The sequence below is a fragment of the Fukomys damarensis genome, unplaced genomic scaffold (assembly GCF_012274545.1).
Source record: "Fukomys damarensis isolate Sample0158 unplaced genomic scaffold, DMR_v1.0_HiC HiC_scaffold_73642, whole genome shotgun sequence".
In the NCBI taxonomy this organism is placed as follows: Eukaryota; Metazoa; Chordata; class Mammalia; order Rodentia; family Bathyergidae; genus Fukomys; species Fukomys damarensis.
The window spans coordinates 5,296-14,423 of NW_022974554.1; the positions used below are offsets into that span (position 1 = coordinate 5,296).

Below are 9,128 nucleotides of genomic sequence, written 5' to 3' on the forward strand. Positions count from 1 at the left end.
CCTAGATTAAGGCTATTTCAAGTCAAGGTAGAAGAAAACATGGATATAAAGGTTATATCATCATCTCTCTTCTTGGAACTGCAATGAGGTGGAATAAAACGATCTCTGTCCTTCTGTACTCAGACTATAGGTCAGATAGATCGGGATCAACATTGTAGCTTTGTTGCTAGGACATAAGTCATGGGCAGATGTGGGCATGTGAGTGCTTCAGGGATCACACACTTAGCCACACACTTGTCAGTGGAAGAAAAAGCACCTGGCATCTGTCCCAGCAGCAGCTGCTCACTTCAGAGACAGCAGACCTGATTTCATGCTGCCAGCACATCCCTGCAAGAGGGAAGTAAAAAGAGTCTTAAGTCCATATGCTGCTTCCCCTGGCACTTCTGCCAGGACTAACATTCAAATTAAGCCAGGTCTCTGTGTATCTCCAGTCAGATGAGAAACAGCTCGATGTATGCTAGAGGGTAAAGAGAAATTATTTTTATTTGTAATTTTGTTCTAAATAACCCAAAACAAGGACAATTTATTTGTTGAATATGAGTAAATCAATTATGATTTTCTCCTTCAAGTTCCCTGTTCTACTAACAGCCCATATTAATTTGTATGCTTTCTATATTTATAACTTTAGAACTCAGTTTATTAGAGAGCAACTTTTAACTTCTGATGTTGAACATTATTGAGTTGCATGACCATTTTACATATTTTTTCTAAGGTGATTTAAGAATATGTAATCTCTCCTGAATATGAGAGAAGTAACTGTATAGAACTCCAGGCTCAGCAAGACAACTATGACCCCATTTCTGCCTGACCCATTGGCTCCGTGACTTTGGCCAAGTTGTGGTTTCTCTGAGTCTGTAGTGGTGCATGTGTCAAATGAGGGACTTTGACTTTCAGTACTTTTCTAAAAACCTTTTTCAAGTAACACTTTAAAAAAATGTTTGCATGAAACTGTTACACAAACAGAAGTAGAACTGTTTGGCTGAAGAAGGGATGGAGGCTTTAATGGGCGACTTGTTATCCACTCATCCTGCCCTTTCCTCAGTGGAACCTTAGATTTTGAAACAGTTTGAAAACCAGCAGCTGTCAGACTTTTTTTTTGTACTCAATACCTTCCTTTCATTTGCAGAGGTAGGTGCCATGCCACTAAGCTAAGTCCCCAGCCCTAGAGAATTCTAATAAGCTAAAATCCATGATACACCATTGTGCTGTGCACAGTGTGGTCACCTTATGTTTTTGGAAATGGAAAGGATAAGAGAAGTTTCAGACTTTCTTGCCTTATTAAGGCTGAACTTGCTTTCTCTAGCCTTGGAAGCATGATCCCCACCAAGATAAAAACATCCAGCTACAGAAAAAGGTGAAATGAGTTAATAAAATTCCAATTGCTATATAGTATTAACTCAAGAGAACATGTCATAATTTATTTTACTATTTTCCCACTAGACCTTTACGGTTCTTCGCTGTAATATTTTTTGAAACAGGGTCTCACTATGTAGTGGCTATATATTTAACAAGGAGTTAATATATATTAACATATTATATATATACATACATAAAAGGAGGAGTTCATATACCTTTTGATTTACAAGTAAACATAAAGTATATGTTTTTATATCTCCTGTCAGCATTCAGTTTCTGCTGAATTGTTGCTTGACACATGTCAGAAGCCTTTGGTGACACCCCAGCTAGCAGAATAAGAGAGTGATAGGGATTGGTGTCACTCCGACACTTGTCATGATATGTGCTGGGCACTGTAGTAAGCCATTCTGCTGGGAACAACAATTCTGAATTTATATTAAGGGAAATGTAAGGAAAGTGTGATTTAATGAGAAAGTGAGAATTAAAGGGACTTTTCTAAATTCACTAAATATTTGTCAGGTTTGAGTTGTAATCGAAATCACTCCAACCTCCCACCAACCAGGAAAGAGCTGGAGCCTTCTGTTGTCAAGACCCTGAGTGAGCTTTGGGAGCCACTTTCGAGAGCAGCCCTCCCTCCTGATGTCCTCAGCCTGTCTTTTTTCCCTCTAGGCTTTCTTCTCTCTTTCTGAAAATCAGTTGCCCTTAGCCATCATTTATGTTATAAAGAGCTCAAGTGTCAGCAGAATGCTAGAATAGAATTTATGGGGGTGAAGGCCACTCATGGCTAAAACAGAGACGGTTTGCCAGATAGTTTTTAAGAGGAGGAAAAACAACATTTTTGGTTTAACTTTGCTGTATCGCAAGTATTTGCTATCTAGAGAGTTAAAATGTCTTCATGACAGGGCTGAGGATGTTGTTCAGTGGTAGAGTCCATGTTCAGCATGCGTGAGATCCTGATTTCAAACTCCAACACACACAAAAGAAGAAAAAATAAAAGAAGTCTTATGGCTTATGTCTAGCTATCTCCCCAAAGCCTTATGTGCTCATAGGTGGAGCTTTTCTGAGGTGGCTGGATCTAGGATGTGTGATTGTGGAATAAGGGTGTGTGATAACTAAATCAGTCCACTGATTAGCATAGTTCTGGATGTGGAAAATGGAAGACCCACCATGGGTGTGTGTGACACCAACCAAATAGTTCTGGATCCTGGATGGGATATAAAGAGAAAGATGAAGGCAACCTCACAGCCTTCTGCCTATCATGCTACAAACTGTTTAACCTCTGTGATGCCCCTCTGCCATGAAGCCAGCTGACTTAGGATTGAAACCTCTACAAACTGTGAGCTACAAACGATTCCTCCTTTAACTTTCAGTGTCACGTATTTTCTCTCAGCAATGCAGAAAATAAGATAAAGAATTAAGGCAAAAGGCAAAAAAGTTCTTCACAAAAGTAAACAATATTTTGAGTAATACATTTCATTTTTATCCAAGCCCCAAACAAGTTTATGTATTATGTTCTTTGGCTAGGATATAAAGACATAAAATCTTTTACCTATAGAAAGTAAATAAGTAGCAAAGCACTTTTGTAGGAAAAGACAATTACATTGTAGTTCTTTGACTCAGGTCTTATACGATTTACATTTCACACAATGTTAATTAGTGGTAATATACGGTTCTTTTCATAAAGTCCTCTGCTTCTGGTATTCATTCATAACTTTGGAACACTGTTCTGTAATGCTGTTGCTATAGAAATGTTACAGAAAATGGTCTTTTGAAGTATTTTGAAACCTGTGAAAGAAATTTTTTCACCCCTAAAATTCCTTAAGGCATTGGATATCACCTTATCATTGCCACCACAAAATATTATTATGTTGTGTGTGCTGGGTCCCACCCTGCTTGGAGCATTAGTAAGAAAAAAGCTTTTATACAAAAGATTTAATAGGAACATGTTAGCTGGAGAAAGTGCAAATTACACTGGCATATTCCCACACATTTTATAAATAGAGAGTGTAATTAGTCACATGTTTCCAAAGAATTGACTCCTAAGTTCTGAAAAGATAGCAAAGTTACAGTAAGAGCTGTATATTGTTTTCTTGTGTTTTTTATTGTTATTTTTACACATTGTTTTCTTTGTTTCCACTTCTACACAGTGATGAACCAAAGAAAGTTTGAAAAGTGGCTCTAAGCTATGTTTATCCTATTTAAGCCGATTTTATGAAATCTTTGAATGTATTTTAAATCTTTTGCCAACAGATTTTAGCATCTCATTGTAATACCACTTTTTCCATTTCTGCATTTCAGATTCTGTGATAAAAGTTACTAACAGAATGTATGCTTAATTTTGAATTATTTTAAAAGTAGGGAAAAGTAGAGTTAACTTTCAGGAAAATTCTATTAAACTGGAAAAAAGGATTAAAGTTTTATAATAGAAAAAGATTTACTAATAATTATAAAATAGGGCGAGGGTTGTAGCTCAGTGGCTTGCCTGTTTGGCAAGCACAAAGTCCTAAATTTGACCCCTGGTGGTCATGGGGGACAATAATTCATCCAGTATAAAATATGAGCTTTGTAATTTTTTAGTAAATCTTCATCTTTATATTTAATAGACCAATTTTTTTCTTTTTTGACTTTTATTAGTACATTTTTGCCACACTTAATGATTACATTAATTGTAGGGAATTAGTACATGTACATAACACATTTCAATTCTTTTACTTCCCCTTTCCTCAACCCACTTTTATTTTTGCCTGCATTTCATTTAGTCATAATTTAGAAAGTTAATCACCAGACATACCGATTAAAAAGCAGACTATATAGGCCATAAACTATGTAAAACACATAAGGCAGGGCTGGGGATTTAGCTCAGTGGTTCTAGTGCCTGCTTTGCAAGCACAAGGACCTGAGTTTGATCTCCGATACCAAAAAATTAAAATAAAAATAAGACAATTGTAATCAGATACACTTTTAAATATATTGTCCTACCTGAATTACAATGACTTTTTCTGTCTCATTTTTCCTTTAATAGACCAGTACTTATTGTACTTATTCGATTAACCTAAGAGCATGGCATATATGTATTGTCTACAATCTAACTTAAAATTATGTAAGAATTTTACCTATGTAATTTTTACATCATTCTTCAGGGTAGATCTTGTCTGTGTAAGTCTTAAAAGCCACATTTTCTAAGTGGTACATACCATTTCCATGAAAATGCCTCTTCTTAAATTTCAACATTATGAATAAAGTTTGATTTATTTCAGATGCTGCAACAGTTGGAAAACAGTATAGGTACAGAAGTAGGAGAAGGTACGTTTCCACAATTTATGATTTAAATTTATATTAATTGATTTTTGAAAGAAATCATAAAAAGCAAATGGCATCTCTTTCATTTCACTGGGTAATAGAAAATTCTTTCATGTTTTATAACATCAAGTAAAAGGTGTGCAAATATAAACATTTCCAATAAAGGATATACTTAGTCCTCATTTTGTCATAACTTCAAACTTTTAAAGTTTCATAATTTTAAAAGTCTCAGAAAGCCTGTGTTTCTTATCTCCTTTCCACTGCTTACCAAATGCACACACACACACGCACGCACACACACATCCTCAGCTGCTCATTAACACACACGCACACGCACACACACACACACGCGCGTCCTTAGCTGCTCATTAACACACACACACACACACATCCTCAGGTGCTCATTAACACACACACAAGCACACTCACACACACACGTCCTCAGCTGCTCATTAAGCTGTGTTTGAAAAACAGACACCTCCACCGCTTCTCCTCATCAGGTCACAGTCCACCCTGGGAGGAGTCAGACACCTGCAGCTCATAAACTGGTGCTTGACAAATTTTGTTTTAATGTTCCTGTCATTGATTTTGTTGTCGGTTTACCTTTGGCCTTCAGGGAATTTTGAGATTCTTTAGCATGGAATAAAATACTCAGATCACTTGGATTCACACCTCCTGCAATCCCCCTCCTCTGTGCCTGGGCCCTGCCTCCCCGCTTCCCCCTTCCTGGTGTGCTTTCTCCTTTTACTTCAGGTGCCACCTCACATATCACCTCCACCCCAAATCCTACATGAGTGACACGAGATGGCTGAAGGTCTCTGAGTCCCAGTCATGCCACTGTGTATCTGTCACAGCATCTGTGTGGATTCCACCTGAGACCTGTTTTCCCAGGTTACAGTGTCAGTTTGGCCCCTGCACCGTAATCTTATCCTCCCAGGACCTTAGCACATGGTTGTGTCAGCCACATGATAGTCAGTTCAGTGTGCAGCTAGAGGCAAATTATGTTTAGTAATAATTTTGTATTATACTTGTACATATGGAGTTTTCATTACTGATGAACACATTCTCAATTTTTTGATAACTCATGTTTAGTTAACTATGAAGTCTTGGAGATAAAGACTGTAACTCCTTTTCTTTCCAGCTACTGCTGAGCTTGAAATGGGAATCCTTAACATACAAGAGCTGCTAAAGAATCTAGCCAAGTTCTAATTTCAGAAACATCACAAGGCTGCCTGGAGATTTTAAGGAAATGACATAAGACCTGAAAAGATAATTTTAATTTTTGGACTTTTTATATAAACATTTTAATTATTTCCCATAACGTGTATGATGGGAAAACTTTGTTAAAAGAAAAAAATGTATCATAGACACATGATGAAAATTTCTTTACTGTTTTAAACTGATTCTTGACATTTGTAACTTTTTAAGTGATGTTTAAAAGTAAAAACCAGTGTTATGGAGTTTTATGCACTCAAACTTCCCCAGTTTCAGATGTTTTGTTTTGTTTCTCCGGTACCAGGCATTGAACTCAGGACCTTACAATTGCAAGGCAGGCATGGTGCCACTGAATCAAATCCTTGACCCTGCGCCAGCTATTTTAAACTCACGCAAACATCCAAGTTGTCATTAATACTTTGTTGGAGTGAAATATCATCGTAGTGATATTTTGAAAATTGCATTTTCCCAATGTTTATCCCTCTGTATGGATCTAAACAGTTAGACATCATTCTGGTATAATGATGCTGTGACTGCTATCAACGGTGTCATGTGTTGCAAGTGCCATCAGACATATCATTTTATTGTTTTCTTTTAAGAAATGACTTATAGGCCCAGCGTGGTGGTGCACACCTATAGTCTGAGCACTTGGGAGGTTGAGGCTAAAGGATTGCAATGAGTTCAAAGTCAGCCTTGGCTACATAGTGAGACCATGTCTCAAAACAAACAAAAACAAAGCAAACTATAATCCTTTCCTCACAGAGAAACATTTTCTGGCTTTGCACCTTTCTGTTTGTGTTTTTTTCCCCCAGAGATTAAATTCAGAGAGCACTGAGTGGCTACATCCCCATCTCTGATTTTTTTAATGAAATAAACAGAAATTTATGCAACACAGACTGATAATCAAAATACATCATTAGTTTGATATGATTTTCAAACATTATATGTTCTTTCTCATTTTCTTTGCATATAATATTTTTGAAATCAGGTAATTACAAATAAAACTAAGTGACATAGTTGAGAAACTGTCCTCAAAATTTTGATTTATAAACTCCTTGGTTTTATTAATTGATAAATATCATATGCTCGTTGATCATACCCCTTATATTTGCTTAAAAAACTTCCCTCAGGAAAAAAATATACTTATATTTGAAATCCAAAAGCAACTTAAAGAATTCACATTTTTAAGGTCAGATTTTTCTGTTTCTATTTAATTATATCCCATACTTATTTTTAATTTTATAAGCATCATGATAGAATTTAACACCAATACATATGTAATATTCTTCCCAAACAAATGACTATGAATTAAATCAAACATGTAATTTAGAGAAATCATAAGGTTTCCAGAGAAATTATGAATATGCCAAATGTGCACCATCCTTCTACATTCATGACCATGTTTCTCATTTAATAGTGCACACATTTGCATAAATACAAACACCCACACATATACACAATGCATATTTTCTACTATATGATTTATACTTTGATATAATAAAACAGTGCAGTGCTGTGTGGAAAGTTTGTGATTTGTGTGACTTGAGAAAAACCAAATGTCTTTTAAGGATTTGGAGAATTTGTAATACGTACCAGCTACTAAATGATATTAAAACTTTATTATCCATTTATTTAAGTATAGTTATGATAAAATTTACTTAAAATTAATATCCATTTTCTGTGGAAAATAGGTACAAAAAATATTGAAAGCATAACAAGATTTTTCTTAACAAATTTCCAACCAAACAAGCTATAGTGACAGAAAAGGAAGTTTATAGAAAGCAGAGATGAAAGAGGAAAATGACACATGGACCTTAATACTTTTCATACGACTCATATATATAGATTTCATAAATTCTCAAATAAAAAAGCAAAGACAATGAGAACCAAAATAACTCATCAGCTTGGTAGACCAACATATAAAGACAAAGATTAATGTGTTGATAAATTTTAAAAATATGAAATGTAAAGCCTGAGATTTAGCTCGGTAGTACGGCACCTGCCTAGCCAGAACAATGTGCTGAGTTTAATCCCCAGCACCAGGCGAAGAAAAAGAAGAAAGAAAAAAAGAAGAAAAGAGAAAAGAAGCATATGTACTTTCTAGCATATATAGATTAAAAATAGATTATTTGTTATCTCTTTCTCTTGAATTGTTCCCTTCACAAGGATATAGTGCCCTTCTTTGTCTCTTTCCATCAGTTTAGGTTTGAAACTTACTGTGTTTTGAATAAGATTGCTACCCCTGCTTTTTTCTGGGCTCTTGTTACATGAAGTTTTCTGTCCTTTCACTTTCAGTGTATGGGCTTCTTTTTGTATTAGAAGTGTCTGGTATACAACATATTATTGGATTTTGCTTCTTAATCTATTCTGCCGGTCTATTTCTCTTGATTGGTGAATTGAGGCCGTTGATATTGATGGATATAACTGATGTGTACTAACTTATTATTGTCATGTTTTTATTCCCCTTATCCTTTTAGTTTCTTACCTTACCTATTTGATTTGCTCTGTTGGGCCTCCTTGTGTTGTTACCTTCATTGTATTTTTCTAGGATATTGTTTACAATTTGTTTTATTGCTGGTTTGGTATTCATGAAGTTTCTCAGGTGTTCTTCATCATGGAAGTATCTTATTTCCCCATCTATTTTGAAAGAAAGTTTTGCAAGATACATCAGCCTAGGTTGGAGGTTGCTTTCATTTAGTACTTGAAATGTCCCATTCCAGGGTCTCCTTAAGCTAAAGGTTTGTGTTGAAAAGTCTGCTGTGATTCTGATGGACTTTCTTCTGCATGTAAATTGTTTCTTATCTCTTACTGCTTGTAGTATTTTGTTCTGTTGGGTTTCTGGGATCTTGATTGTTATCTGTCTAGGTGTAATTTTTTTTTTTTTTTTTTGATCATGGCTAGTTGGAGTCCTATATGCCTCACTTATCTGTATGTCAAATTCTTCCCCTCTATTTGGGAGGTTTTCTATAATTAATTCTGTGACCAGCTTTTTAAAGTGATTTGCATTTTCTCCTGCTATATCTTGAATTCCTGTCAGTCTCATGTTATTCCTCTTTGTATTGTCTAAGCGTACTTGTGTGAATTTCTCATGATCCCCTACTGTTTTTAAGAGACCTCTCTTTTCACGGTCACTGACTGTAATTTTATCTTCTAGATCTGAGATTCTATCTTCGGACTCTTTTGTTCTTTTGTGAACACTCTTAGTGGAGTTTTTAATCTCCTGGATATCTGTTTGAATCTGTCCTATGGATTCCATT

The 9,128-nt window shown here is 35.6% G+C and overlaps 1 long non-coding RNA gene across 1 annotated transcript; it reads left to right on the top strand.

Moving 5' to 3' along the window:
• Positions 1–4,263: 4,263 nt before the first annotated feature.
• LOC104865636 lies at positions 4,264–6,304 on the top strand. Its single transcript, XR_781227.3, has 2 exons — positions 4,264–4,659; positions 5,798–6,304. It is a non-coding gene; the product is annotated as an uncharacterized LOC104865636 (long non-coding RNA).
• Positions 6,305–9,128: the final 2,824 nt, after the last annotated feature.